This window comes from Lactuca serriola, chromosome 2, assembly GCF_051521515.1.
Source record: "Lactuca serriola cultivar US96UC23 chromosome 2, Lser_US96UC23_V15, whole genome shotgun sequence".
Taxonomy (NCBI): domain Eukaryota; kingdom Viridiplantae; phylum Streptophyta; class Magnoliopsida; order Asterales; family Asteraceae; genus Lactuca; species Lactuca serriola.
In genome coordinates this window covers 4186720-4202558 of record NC_136409.1, presented here as the reverse complement: position 1 = coordinate 4202558, position 15839 = coordinate 4186720, and the positions used below count along the sequence as shown (strand labels likewise).

Genomic DNA, 15839 nt, shown 5'->3' with positions numbered 1-15839 from the left:
CACTAGTAAGATCCGTTTCAGGACCTTACAATTGGTATCAGAGCAAACCCAGTGTCAAAGCATCTTACAATCGAGTTTTTGGCCATATTCCTCACTGTTTGATATTGGAGTTGGTGTTTACTGCGAAAGGGAATAAGTTTAATCCAAAAAACGTGATTTCTTGAACTTCTGGGAGTTTACTGCCAAGAGTTTACGACAGCAAACCCAGTTTATGGCCGCAAGCTCAAGAACCTTCTTGGACCGTAAACTCCGTTCTTAGACTGTAAATCAACTATCTTCAATAACCGCAAGCTTAGATTCATAAACCGTAATCAGAATCCGCAAACTCTCGACCGTAAACCGAGTTTACGGCCGCAAATCCACTCTTGACCGTAAACTCTTGTGTTGACCGGAAACTAAATTTTTTTAATAAAATATTTTTTTTAAAATTAATAATCAATGGATTCACAAAGTTAAACACATCACCATGAGCTGGACTCTATCATGGGCACAACTATTCGCATTCCAAGACTCTTGTCTGCAGATGGTTTTCCTAAGTGGAAACACCGGATAGAAAAGTACATTAAAATGAAGGACTTCAAAATTTGGAGAAGCATCATCAAGAATCCCATCAAAATAGCCACAACTGTTGCAGGGCAAGTAGTTGACAAAGCGGTTGAGAATTACACTGATGAAGATTTTGAGAAGGTTAAGGAGCAAGAACGGGCTTTGGCCACTCTGACCATGGCCCTGTCTCCGGATATAGCTCAAGGTTTTAGGGAGTATACTTCAGCAAAGACTTTGTGGGAAGCCTAATTAAGGTATATGAAGGGAATGAAGATATGAATGAGAATCGCCAGGACATACTACGCCAAAAATTCAACATGTTTAATTACATTCCTGGTGAGACCCTGGAGGCACATCTACAACGATTCACAACTCTCACCACTAAGATGAACATAGCTGGAATCTTCTTGAAAAAGTCTGAAATAAACAAGAAGCTACTAAATGCTCTTCCAAAGTCATGGGACATGAATGTAGCTGTTATCAAGAAGACCAAAGACCTAAATCGCCTTACTCTTGCTGAAGTGATGGCGATCATCAAGGCTTGTGATATTGATGATAAACAGCGGGAGATAAATCATGTGAATTCGTATTCAATTGCAAATCTTGGAATTTCATCTAACAATGGTCTTTCATCTCTCACCTTTCCCTCTACAGGTGAACCTTTTGATGCTCAGCAAGCTCAGACTCAATCCTTTTTGCACTTCATCAGCTACTTCACTTCCTGCTGCATCATCCATGCCTCTTCTTCAAAACCAATCATTTGCTGCTTCTCAAGTTGCTTCTTCCTCTAATGGGGGTTCTTCCTCAAGTGCTAAGGAGTGTGATGAAAATCTTGCTCTCGCCACAAGACTTGTTAACTACTACAATGCTCTTGTAGCTGGAGATCTTCCTCCACAATTGCCGTTTGCTGATCTGGATCAGATTCATCCAGAAGATGTGGAAGAAATGGATATTACATGGCAAATTGCCATGGCAGTATTTAGGGAGAAGCAGTCTGCTAAGAAGACCGGGAAGAACAACTGGGGTATGAGTGCTGATAAGAAGGTAGGGTTCAACAAAGGAAATCTACGTTGTTTCAATTGTCACGAGCCAGGTAATTTTTCTCGTGAGTTCCCGATCCCGGATCGAAGATTAAACAACGACAGGACAATGGTTGCAATAGGAAACAATCGGGGAGGTGCTCAGGTCAACAGCGAGAAGGCTATGGTTGTTCAGTCATTTGACTGGGAGGACCAGATGCAAGCCTTGAATATTTCAAAACCTGAAAATGCTCACCTAGCCCAAGTTAAAGATGAAGCTTCCGTGGAGAGTGTTGCAGCTGAAGAAAAGATGATGGTGCTTCAGTTTGCGTTGATGGTATCTTCTACTTCTGAACCGAAGAAAAATGAGGTAATTTTTCCTTCTTGTTCTCAAGCTTGTATTGATTATGTTAAAATTCTTCATGAAGAAATAGAAACATTACGTAGAGAAGTAGAGGACCTTAGATATGAGGGTTATCAACTTAGAAAAGGACAAAAACCCCTTAAGGCCCAGTTAGAAACTAAAATAAAGGACTTTAGAAGACTTCAGGAAGACTACAGTAATAAATGTGAGAATTACGACTACATAAAGAGACAGAACGTTGAGTTAATTACTGAACTTGACATATTAAAGGGCAAATTTGAAACAGCTGATTTTGATTTTAGAAAATTTGATGTATCAAGTGAAGTAGTTGCCAACATGATAGACCACTGCATGTAATTTAAACATAATCAGTCAAAAGGTCTAGGGTATGATAAAGTGCCTCCTCCTTTCAACCATTCATATCTGTGACATCCCCATTTTCATGACCAGAAAAGACCGATTCTGTTTATGCTTTATAAAAATCAGAGTACCTCTTTTAATAAAAATGTTGCGGAATTCGTTCCCAGTAAAACGTGATAAATACGTTATCAAAGCATTTCCGAAGAAATGTATTTTTTTTTATTTATTTTAAACCATTGGGATGTCATCGTCAATACATAAGCATAAGCATAAACAGAACTTACATTCATTATCACTAGTGATTTGTATGTCCTTAGTCTCTCAGTGTAATGTGACTTCATATCAACACCTGTGATATAAATAAGATGGAGTGGGTTAGGTTGGGAAACCTGGTGAGTACATAGGGGTTTCAATCCCATAATGTTATATCATATATATAATTTAGAACTCACAAAATATACAATTTCACCATATATATAAGCAACTCTTACCCTACCCCGTTAATCCTTACAACGAGACTATCCATACTCTTGGACCTTAAATTTTACCTCTTACTTAACCCATACTCTCGGATCTAGTTCATGCTCTCGGATTAATAATTGTGCCTATTCCTTACTCTTGGATTAGGGACAAGTATGTATGTGTAAATCCATTCTCTCGGATTATCGACGAATGACTATGGCCTATCCCTACTCCCGGACTAAGGACGACTGACTATGTATTAAGCCATAATCTCGGATTAAGGACAACTGACTATGTCTTAATCCATACTCCCGGATTAATGACAATTGACTATGTCTAATCCATACTCTCGGACTAGGGACAATGACTATGTCTAATCCTTGCTCCCGGATCAATGACATATACTAAAGTTCTATTCTCTAAGTATAACTCACTTGTACTCGTAAGAAAATAATACCCAATATTCTTCATAATTAATTTAGGTCTACTCTTTATCCTAAATCATCATATATAATCAGGTATGTTCTTTAACACGTATTTCAAGCAACATCAATTAACTCACACATAAACATATAATTAATACTTCAATCAATACTTGAATTAAAATCATGTTCATGAAAGGGACTATGCATTCACACATAAACTCTTCAACAAATATTTAACTCTTTAACATATATTTAATACTTATATTAAAATCATGTCCATGAAAGAGACTATGCACTCACTTGAAAAGGTGGTGATTCCGAACTCCGACAGCGCTTCACTTCTTAAAAATAATTTCCTTCGACGAAACCTACTATTATTACCACTAGAGTTTAGTCTATTATTTATCGAGACTAATTAATAGTCTAGATATTATTACTATTATATAAGCGTTATACAATACTTATATAACCTATAATAATAGCCCAAATATTTATTATAAGTTCCTAATAATGTTACTATAATTAAATAAAAGCTATATTGAAAATAGCGTAGGCGTAGCTCACTTACAACGAGTTTTATAGAAAACCGGGCTTTGCTTGGAGCAGCGTTCCCGAGCCGAAAAGCTCTTCTTCTCAGATCTATTGAGCACTCCGTGGTTTCCGCTTCATGCTAGGGAGGTTCCCTAGGCTTTTCAGGGGGTTTCGAGGCTAGAGAGAGGTTCTAGAGAGAGTAAAGAGAAGAAAGAATGGGAAAGGTGTGAAGAAAATGAGGGTGGGAGAGGTTCTATTTATAGGGTGAAAATAGCTGAACTTGGTGCCACATGTCACCATCTAGTGGCAAGACTTGGGGAGAAAGCAATGGCCAAGATTGTGCCACATCACCTATTTTCGCACAACACACTTCCAACTTCTAAAATCCGTAACTTTTACATACGACCTCCATTTTTGACGTTCTTTATATCCACGCGTAGGTAAAAATAAGATCTACAACTTTCATTTTGACTCCGTCGGCTAATTCTCGACCGATCTTAACTTTCATTTTTTTTATTATAGCATCTAATTTTCATTTCTTTCTATCACAACATTCTACCTTTGTTTTTTTTTTTCTTGTCAAGACATTTTACTTAGAAAAATCTATTTAATTATAACATTCTACTAAAAAAGATAATTTTCTCAAGATTTTGTCCTTTCAAAAATCTCCCAAATTATAGCAATAGACATTAGATGAAATTGATATGATAAGGTTGATTTTTCAAAATACAAAATTTTGCAATAGGAAGAAAAAAATGAAAGTACATTGTTATTTCTTTAATTTAAGCATCTAAACAAAATATGTTTATTTTGACAAATTCAGATGGGTTCAACAATGAAGAGGTCTATTTTCGATGATCACACATCGAAACATCTAATGAATTGGCATGATCATATTAAAAAGAAGGACAAAGGACATGGGAAATCAAAGAGTACAAGCGAACCATCTATAGATGCTCAAGTCAAAGTCAAACCAAGTGACATAGGAAAGTCAACAACTCCAAGACAGCTTGCCAACATTGTTGCAAGTGTTGACATACCCGATGATAAAACCTAATAATTACAAAAATGTTGGTAATTTATTCGTTTTACAAACACACAAAATGTGGCTTTTGAATTATGAAGGAGTTATATACAGGTTGTTTCAAGTCTTGTATTTCGCTTATGTAGTATGGTTACATGTTATTAAGTACAATTATTATTGTAGTTTGTTTTATATTGTATAATAAAAGTGTATATCGTTTGAATTCGTTGTTTTGTAATATAAAATCTGTCTAGCCTTCTATTTTCCTCGTGGATATTTATGGGTTTATTTAGTTTCTATTGTTTTAAGTGAAAATTGTAGGTGTTTATGGTTAAATATGTATTTTATACAATAGCCACATCACCATTGTCTATTTATTGTGTCTATTTACTCTGAGTTCAATACCTTGGGTGAGACGACGAAGACAAAAGAGATATTGGGTCTTATTCGAAAGAAGAGACCATCTGGTTTCCAACCTAAAATGACGAAAATGCCCCCCACATGTGGTAACAACAGGCAAAAGTAGATGGAAGTTAAGTTGACGAACCTATACGACAAAACAACTATTTTTTTATACAGTTTGGTCTAATCATGAGCATTAATTTCTAATAAATGGACTGAACCTGCACGTTTTTGTAAACCACAAGCACCATTTCTGCAATTTTTCTTAAATCAAATATAACACAATTTCATTTGCCCCACCATCGGCGACGATTCCACCACCGTTTACGTCCGCTTCACTTCGGCCGATCGACACACAGACAACTTGTCCTCAACAACAATGAAAAATGAACGATAGATAACAACAAAACCCAAACACTAGAGCCCGCATGCCGCTCTGATTTCTGAAAAAGAAACACCCCGCCGGTGCAATATCCCTTTTCAATTCTGCAGTTTCTCAAAACCTCAAAGGCAGTGGATCTTCTTTTGAAGCTTGTAAGGGGTCAGCGCTAGCGATAACCAACCCTCCAAGGATGTTTGATTTTCAAACTTCTATTTTCAATGCCGATACAGTAACTGATCTTCGTAAACATTTATGCAATTGCTTGAAAAAAGTATCTGAACCATCCTTAGCTGTTATATGGAGCTTCAGTGTTCTTTGGAAATTGTATCTCTAAGCTCTCATCTAAAGATGGGAATGTTGGATTTCTTCTTTGTCTGATAGCGGTAGAACTATAGAATATTTCAGCTGCTGCTCCGATAGTTAGAACAATCTTATTGTTGGATTTCTCAAAGTTTTAATTCCATTCCACACATAACTTGCTACAAAAAGGGGTTCTTAAGTGCTCATTGATCGTAGCAATACCATATCAAGATCAGGAAACACGAGTTCTTGCACCATCAGATATTCTCCACTGTGCTCATGCCATCATTAAGTCAGCCTTCTTCAAGCCATAAAGCTGGCAAATATAAAACCCAAGATGAAAGGGGAATTGGTGACAATGCACTCTAACTGTATGATAAAATGCTGCAACAGCAGAACTGCACCCCTACTAAAAAATCTCTTAATTTGGATACTCTTTGTGATGCTAGATAACAAAATTGACAAAGATAAGTTCCTTCATAAGCTCGAGGTTTTTGTAAGGCAAAAGTGTAAAATACTTGAATTTGATTTTGAAAACCCATTGTAATTTGTAAGGGAGGTCGTGTGAACAAGACTCGGGCATTGATTGCAAAGATGGAAACCCAAAACAATGTAGTGTATATCAAGAAGAAGAGTGAAATTGATACAGTGGTGAAACAGATCTAATATTGAGGAACTGTGTGAGTTGTCAGTGAAGTTATTGCTGGTTGGAGCACCAAAGAAGTCAACACTAGGCCAAACGCAAATCAGAAGCTGATAGAGAATCTTCGTTTTGGGAAAGCCAATGTGAAGGGTGTGGTTTAAACCAACAAGAATGTGGGGCATCCCAAGGTTGGAAAGAACTTCATTTAGGTGCTGTTTGTTTTTTCGAAGTGAAAATGCCTGAAGTCTGCGGACCACCTCTGCAACCCTCTATAGCAAAAGAAGGAGACCAAACGGCTGACGCATGTAATAAAATGTTTGTTTTTTTAACCTCTACAGATTGCTGTAATAAGTTAAAGTAAGGTGTGAATAAGTTTGAAATAGAGGGTCCAGTGCTGCGTCACGCAACACACGCACAACAATTTTTCAGTCTGAAGTCTTCTGAAAAACAAACAACTACGAAGGGCCAAGTGCTGCGTATGTGCTGCGCAGCACAACAATAAGTGGTCAGAAGTGGTTTTTTAGAAAAAAAACAAAGAACACCTTAGTAAGCATGCCATGCATTTTAGGAGTAATTCCCTGTTTTCATTGGAATGATTTGACATTGATGAGACACTCATAGTGACCAGCTTGTACATATTGGTCATTTGAGAATAAGATTGAAGCTCTACAATGAAAAGCAAATTGCAAGAGACAAAAAAGAGTGGGATTGTTGGGGACAAGGTGAATCTTTTGGGGTGGGGTATTGCTACACATCCACTTCAGTCTCACATGATAGGAAGGGGGTATTAATTATTGGAATATCAAATAAAGAGCATCTTTGGTAGTGGAAGGGCAGTTTGGCTATTTTAGCTTTAAATTATGCTAGATAAGGGTAATCCAATAATTTTGTGTATCCGGGTTGTTTGCACATGAGTAGTATGTATCCAATAGCGAAAAAGAGATTGTCCTTGTTAAAAGCCGCATGAGATAGGTCAGTTTTTTCGGTTTAGTTCGGTTTTTCGGAAAAACCGAACTATGCTCACACGGCATGAGGAAGAGTAAAAGAGGTGGGGGTGGGGTATAGGATTTTTTTAAATAAATATTTTCTTAATATAAAATATTAAAATGAAATAAATAAATTAAAGAATTTAAGTTTGATAGAGATTAAACCACAACAAATCTTTGTCATAAAAAAAGACAATATTTGCAAGTTGGAAACTTTTTGAAATTTTCTTAAAAAAAGTTACAAAAAACAGGGACCATTTTTGAAGTTTGCTCTTTTCATAAATATCCAAATATTCAAAACTTTACTACATTACAGCTGTCCCATTTTGATTTCATGTTTTGAAATTTTAGACAATAATTCTTAGTCTATATAGTCTATAGCAAGGTTCTAAATAACGTAAGGCGTGACTTAGCGGCAATGTCAAATCTCAAGCTTTTTCGAGCCTAGGCGAGTCATGTCGTTTGTAAGGCGTGACTTAAGGTGGCAATTTTGTATATAATTCATATTTTTATATGTATTTTCAACTATTATTTATTTTTATACACATATATGAATCAAAGCGGCGTTTTGATAAAGCTTGGCGGCACATACAAGCCTTGCAGCCATGGCGCGCCATGGTGGAGCCATAACGAGTTTTTTAGAACCTTGGTCTATAGCCACACATCTTCTCTTCTTATCTCTCATCTGTTCCTCTCTCCTAGTCACCCATTTGTCTCTCACTCTAGGAGAGAACATCATTTTTCTGCTGTTGGCCTCTCTTTCATTTCCCTGGACCGAGTTAAGAAACATTGAGGTAATTCTTATTGTTAATTGTTCATATTTGTTAGTTTTAATGTTTATTTCTATTTATTGTTATTTTATTAGTTTTAAGAGTTATGTATTTGGGATTCTTTCAAATTTTATGGAAACGCAGAAGCAAACATGGAAGATTATTTTTCTTATTTAATTGTTATTTATTAGTTTCAAATTGTTAATTGGTTATTTCAATTGCTAGTTTATATTTTATATTAACCGGAAATTTTAGTTCGACTGTTATTTGTTAATACTTGATTATTTAACTACAAAATGGAAAGATTTTTGAAAAAAAAAACCATATCGTCATTTTAGATTTTATTTTATATTATGTTGAGTATATGATCACTACAAGAAATATACCCTTTACCGGCGATACTATTACAGACGATAAGGGGCTTTAGCGGCGACTCTAGATATTGTCGCCGCTAAACCCCATTGTCGCCGGTAATAGTGTCGCTGGTAAAGGGTTGGCACCCGGATCCGTGCTTTCCCCCTCTGTTACATCTACATCTGAACCGTTCGATGAGATATCTAATCCAACGTGTGAGGTGTCTTATCCTATCTAACCTAATACCGACGACATATTTGTCGCCGCTAAAGAGTTAAAAAAGTCGCCACTAATAGTTAATGAAAAAACACGCGGTATCCTTCCCTCCAGTTTGTCGCCGCTATTGCTAAAAGTCGCCGGTAAAGCTCTACCTGTCGCCGCTATTGCCTCTCGCAGATAAAAAAAAAATGCACGACGAACCCTTATTTCTCCATGTTCTTTCTGTTTGCTACGCTTCTTTCCTTCGCCATTTCCAGCTTCTTCCGATTTTCACTTCTATTTACTTCTTCCAAGCAAATTTCTTCCAACATTGTGTCCTATTATGAATCTAGGTGTGGTTAAAGCTTTTGGGACCAATTTCTAACTCCATTTCTTCAACAAAGGTAAGTTGAGTTTGTATTTTCGTTTTCAATTTGTATGTTAATTTCGATTTTTAGGTTCATCTAGTGATTGAATGGTAATAAATTGTTTATATATTTGTTTTTGGTGGTGTTGTTTTGGATTAGAAGCAAATTTCTCCCCACATTGTTCCAAGCAAATTTCTCTAGGTGTGGTTAAAGCTTTTGGGACTAATTTCTAACTCCATTTCTTGAAGAAAGGTAAGTTCATTTGCTAATTTCGCTTTTAATTTGAATATATGTGAATTTGTTGTATATATGTCAATGTATATGTATTTGATGTATATATGGTATATGAGTATTTGGTAAAAATGATATGTATTGTAAGTAGGATGTTATTGTGTGTATATGAATGTATGTATGTTTGTTGTAAATGTGGTATATGATTGTGAAACTTTTGTATATGTGTATGTATTTGTATTTAGTGTATATGTGGTATATGTATGTAAAAGTATGTGAAGTTCATCCTCTTATGTATTATGTAAAAGTATGTGGTTTTGGTATAAGTAGGATGCTATAATTGAAAAAAAAAATTTGTTATAATTTGAAAAAAAAAAAATTATAAAATTGTTTAAAAACTTATATACAAAAACTAGAAAGTTTCTAGTTTTTACCCAAGCTAACTCCAAATTAATTAAACAATAAGTTATATAGTTAACTTATAATCTTCAAATTAATTTATAAGGTTATATTTCTATAACCAATAATAATCGGTTACCATAAAAATAGGTTAAAGGATGCTATAATTGAAAAAAAAAATTATTGTTATAATTGGAAAAAATACACAAAAGAAAACTTATAAAATTGTTTAAAAAGTTATATATATTTTAATCTCGACGTTAAAAAAGAACAACACAACAACATAATATGTATGTAAAAGTATGTGAATTTCATGTTCTTATGTATTATGTAAAATTATGTGGTTTTCTTATAAGTAGGATGTTATTATTGAAAAGAAAATAAAAATTAATTATTGTTATAATTTGAAAAAAACACAAAAAAATATATATAAAATTGTTTAAAAACTTATATACAAAAACTAGAAAGTTTCTAGTTTTTACCCAAGCTAACTCCAAATTAATTAACCATTAAGTTATATAGTTAACTTATAATCTTCAAATTAATTCATAAGATTATATTTCTATAACCAATAATAATCGGTTACCATAAAAATAGGTTAAAGGATGCTATAATTGAAAAAAAAAATTATTGTTATAATTGAAAAAAAAAACACAAAAAAAAATTATAAAATTGTTTAAAAACTTATATATATTTTAAATACAAAAGAACAACACAACAACATAATGTCTATTATAAAATTGTTTAAAAATTTACAAGTAATTTTAATTAAAATTAATTAAAAAAAGGCATAAATAAAAATTTTTAATTTATTTTTTTATATTTTTTTATTATTTAATTTTTGTATTATTTTAGATGTAAAAAAATGTGGATTGGAAAAAAAAAAATAATGCTAATTCTGTATACTAAACTCTAAACCCAAAATTATGTTTCAGCAACATCATGTCTACTGATAAAAGCTGGACTACTAACCCATATCGAAACCATCTCGATTTCCAAGCAGGACTCAAAGCTTTTATCGAGAAGTCCAAGTCACACCTTGATAGTAATGGTAAAATCATATGTGCGTGTGAAAAATGTGATAACCATTACTTCAAGTACCCGACTGCAGTTGAACGCCATATATTTATAAATGGTTTCAGTAAGGCGTACAAAATTTGGATCTACCATGGTGAATCTTTTATTCCTCCAGTCGTCTTGCCAAGTAACGAAATGGCCAATTTAATCGACAATGTGATGTGGGAGTCGAGAGAAAATGATACCAACCTTGATGAAGGAACCTCGAATACAAGGGGTAGTAGTGTGGATGATGATTTTGCACAGTTGTTGGAAGAAATGGAAACTCAATTGTATACTAGTTGCATCTTTTTTCCCTTGAGTGTCTAGCAAAATTAATGCATATCAAGGTGAACAACAAATGAACTGATAGTTCGTTTGATCAACTCCTTGAGCTCTTGCAATTAGCATTTCCCAAAGGCAACAAGGTTCCCCTTTCACATTATCTAGCCAAAAAGAAACTAAAGTCTATTGGCCTGGGGTATGAGTCGATACATGTGTGCAAAAATGATTGTTGTCTCTTTTGGAAAGAACACGATTCATTGCAAGCTTGTCCCGTTTGTAAAGAGAGTCGATGGATCGATAAAAACACCAAGGGTAAGAAAGTACCTCATAAGGTGTTACGGTACTTTCCTGTGACCCCTAGACTACGACGTTTATATTGTTTGAGGCACACTGCCAAAAATATGATTTGGCATAGTACCAGACGTTCAGAAGATGGTGTGATGATTCATCCTGTTGATGGGGAACATTGGCAAGATTTTGATAAAAAATACCCCAACATCTCGAGTGAATCCCATAACGTACGTCTGGGTCTTTCAGCTGACGGTTTCAATTCATTTGGAAACATGTGTAATCCACATAGCACATGGCCGATCATACTCACCACATACAATCTGCCACCCTAGCTTTGTATGAAAGAGTCATCATTCATGTTGACTTTGTTGATTCCAGGCCCGAAAGCTCCAGGTAAGGATATAGATGTTTTCCTTAGACCGTTGGTGGAAGAGCTTAAACATTTGTGGAACTCAGGCGTACGTATTAAAGATGCAGCGACAAACACATTCTTCACGATGAGAGCTATGTTGTTGTGGACAATAAACGATTGGCCAGCTCATAGTAGTCTATCAGGTTGGAGTGGGCAAGGGTATAGAGCTTTTGTTACTTGCAATGAAGACACTCCTTCGTACCGTGCAAAAAAAAGTCGTATATATCGGTCATCGTCGTTTCCTAGATGCTAATGATCCGTTAAGAAAGAGGTTGGACTTTAACAGGATGGAAGAGACAAGACCCGCTCCGAGACACTTTACCCGATGAAGTAATTGCTGGAGGCCCGGTTTGTATGAGATGGATGTTTCCCTTCGAGAGGTATATGAAAAAACTAAAAAACTATGTCAGAAACGAGGCGAAGCCAGAAGGTTCTATAGCTGAGGGTTATGTTGCTGAAGAAGCTTTATCATTTTGTTCGATGTACCTTCGAGATGTAAAGAATCTTCCAGAAAGAAATGTAGATGTTGTCATTGAAAAAACAAAGTTTTGGAAGTTTGAGTCTAAATGTCGACCGACCAGCACAACTCAAATCAAAACTCTTAATTTAACGGAAATGCATAACATGGAATGGTTTGTATTGAATAGCTGTGAAGAAGTCAGACAATATATCAAGTAATTAATCTTAACTCTAACTTTCATTCTTAATTTTTTATTTTATCTTTTTAAATCTATATCTTTTGGTCATCAACATAGGAAATTCAAATATGAGCATCCCCAAAGTGATGAAAAGAGAGAAATGTACTTTAGCATCGTAAAATGCATGTTGATTTGGTAGTTTTGGTTTTGTGGTGATTATTTGCTAAAAAGTTTGGTAATTTGGTTTTTGTCCCAAGTGCAAGAAATAGCAATGTACTTTGGTTTTCTATCTTAGTTTAAAAATAGAAATCTACTTTAGCATCGTAAAATGCATGTTGAATCGGTAGTTTTGGTTTTGTGGTGATTATTTGCTAAAAAGTTTGGTAATTGAGTTTTTGTCCCAAGTGCAAGAAATAGCATTGTACTTTGGTTTTCTATCTTTGTTTAAAAATAGCAATCTACTTTAGCATCGTAAAATGCATGTTGATTTCGTAGTTTTGGTTTTGTGGTGATTATTTGCTAAAAAGTTTGGTAATTTGGTTTTTGTTCCAAGTGCAAGAAATAGCAATGTACTTTGGTTTTCTATCTTAGTTTAAAAATAGTAATGTATTTTAATAGTTTTTGTTTATGTTTGACGATCTAACTTATAAGTTTATATATATTGTTATTAATTATGTAGTTGGAAAATCTTCGTGCAATGCTCGCCGACCCGACATGTAGGGATGAACTTTATTCGTTTTTTCAATCCCAAAATAATCAAGGAAACGATGGGAACAACAATGATGGTATGTAAGGATGCGTTTTATTTGCATATGTTGTCACGTTTTGCTACTTGGTAGATTGTAAAATTTTTGTTGTTTTGCTACTCGGATATTATGACTTTTGATATTTAATTGTATTTGGATGTTTGTTTGTAATTTGCATTGACACTATTATGTTTGATATTTAATAGGATGTTTGTTTTGTAATTAGCGTCGACACTATTGGTTTTGATATTTAATCGAATATTTTTATTACCGGCGACATTATCACTGGAAACCAAAATCATTAATTAAAAAAAAAAAACTAAAAAATTGAAAAAAAAATTACCGGCGACACTTTTACTGGCGACAGAAGTCATTAGCGACTAGCTTATTAGCGGCGACAATACTCATTAGCGGCGACAGAGTCAATAGCAGCGACTTTTATCATTAGCGGCGACAAACTGTTCAATAGCGACGAAGCATTAGCGACGACTTAGTATCGGCGACACGTCGCCGCTATTAGTATTACCGGCGACTTTTGGGACTTTTACTGACGACTTTTGTCACCGGTAATGGCCTTTTTCCTTGTAGTGGATGGAAAGTGAACAACTGGTAAGCCCATCTAATATTGTTAATATTGTTAGGTCGGAAAGTAAACAACTGGTAAGCCCAAACAATATCTGATGTTGATCGAGTAGAATGTGCATGAAAAGAGTCCATATCAATTTCAACATAACAATTGACGTAAAAGTTCTTTAATGATAGTTGATATACATAAGAAGAATTGTGTTGGGCTGAAGATTATATTGAAGATTGCGTCTTTTGGGCTCGATAGCATAAGTTATTTTGTATTCCAGTTTGGGCCTGTCCAACCGAGAACCTTTTATGTTTTGTATATAAGTTTACGCTTGCATGCATATTAGGTTAACGTTTTCAGAGATCTACAAAATAGCAATTCATCTAGACGATAACAGGTTTCTTTAATCGTTCTTGTAACCATCCAATCCTCTACAGTTGATGTTCCTAATAGAGCTCTTCTGAGGATTTTGTTTAATCATTTGACACGTTTGATTTCATCTTGACTTGTTCTTATTATTGCGTTCATACTGTTTTATGTTTATATACTTGTTCAAGATCTAATCGATCTTTGTAGATTAAAGGTTAGTTTAATCTCATCAATTGGTATCAGAGCGGGAGGCTGTGTAATCAATACACATCTTTACTGTGAAAAAGATTTCCGTTAGGGTTTTTCCGCAATCATCAATATTTATTGAGCCGTCATCTCTTTATTGATGTATCTTGATATTTATTGTTTTGCCCTAATCTGCTTTATTACAAGTCTGATCTTTGAACATGTTTTTATGATTATAATGGACGTGACGCAATCAAACCTTATTAATATTTCCAACAGCATCGGTTCGACGACAAAGATTCCAATCTTATACACCCATGACTATGAAGTATGGGTGCATCACTTTGAAGACTACGTGATTGGATCGGAGGATAATGGGTACCTCATATGGGAAGCCATCATTAATGGACCGTTTTCTCATTCTGCATCGTCCAGAATCATCAAGACTCAAAAGGAGTACAATGATCTGCTAAAGGACGTGAAGGATATTGCACAAGATGAAAAGGATAAATTCCAGTGCAATATTAAGGCATTAAGGTTGATCAGATTCGCCCTTCAGTCCGACACATTCAGGTTGGTCAGCTCATGCACGACGGCAAAGGAAGTTTGGGATAGACTTCGTGAACTGTATTGTACAGACGAGGATCTTGAACATTCCATTTAAACTTTGCTTTTATCTGAGTTTGGAGAATTCAGGCAAGGAGCCGAAGAAACGGTGACCCAGACGTTTGATCGCTTCAATCATCTTCTCAGCAAGATGATCAAACACGATATTGAAAGGAAGCTTATCGAACAGAAGGTTACTTTCTTGAACGGACTGAGGTCTGAATGGAGAGCAGTAGTTTCCACAGTCAAAGCCCATGAGCAGTTTAAATCATACTCTTTGGCGAAACTGGTGGGTATTCTTAAGTCCCAAGAGAAGATTGTGGTGCAAGAAAAGAACGTCGTTTCTAGTCTTGGTTCGTTGGCCCTCCTATCTAAAAGTAAAGCTGTGATGGAGGATGAAGACCTCAACTTGGAGGAATATGATCTCACGTCTGAGGATTATGCCATGATGATGTCCAATCCCAAAAGGTTCATAAAGAAGAGATTCCCCAACAACAAAAACCGAAACTGGCAGCGGAGTTACAGCTCTGAAAAGGTGAACAATGAACCGAAGGCTGAGGAGCACAAGAAGGAACCGAAGGTTGATGGCGATTCCGGAGTAAGCTATTTCTACTGTGGTGGGAAAAACCACTATGCTAAGGACTGTGTCCTTAAGAAGATGGCTGAAAAGGATGATGGAAATGATGAGGAAGCTGTGTTGCAGAAAAGATTGGACGAGTTGAGAAAGAAGAGGTTTACCGCTAACCCCTCTATTAATGCTCTCATTGTGCAGGGTTCGGTTAAAGATGACGAGTTCGGTAGCACGGAAGTTTGGTCTACCGACTCAGAAGACGATGAAGTGAGGAAGCCTACCCATGGAAAGGCTTATGTGGCTAAGGAGGAAAGCAGTGGAGGAAGATGCTTCATGGTGAC

The 15839-nt window shown here is 35.5% G+C and overlaps 1 long non-coding RNA gene across 1 annotated transcript; it reads left to right on the top strand.

Annotated features, from left to right (window-relative positions):
• Positions 1 to 8153: 8153 nt before the first annotated feature.
• Positions 8154 to 9610, top strand: LOC145090219 (uncharacterized). The gene is made up of 3 exons (XR_013701436.1): positions 8154 to 8238; positions 9120 to 9170; positions 9294 to 9610. It is a non-coding gene; the product is annotated as an uncharacterized LOC145090219 (long non-coding RNA).
• Positions 9611 to 15839: the final 6229 nt, after the last annotated feature.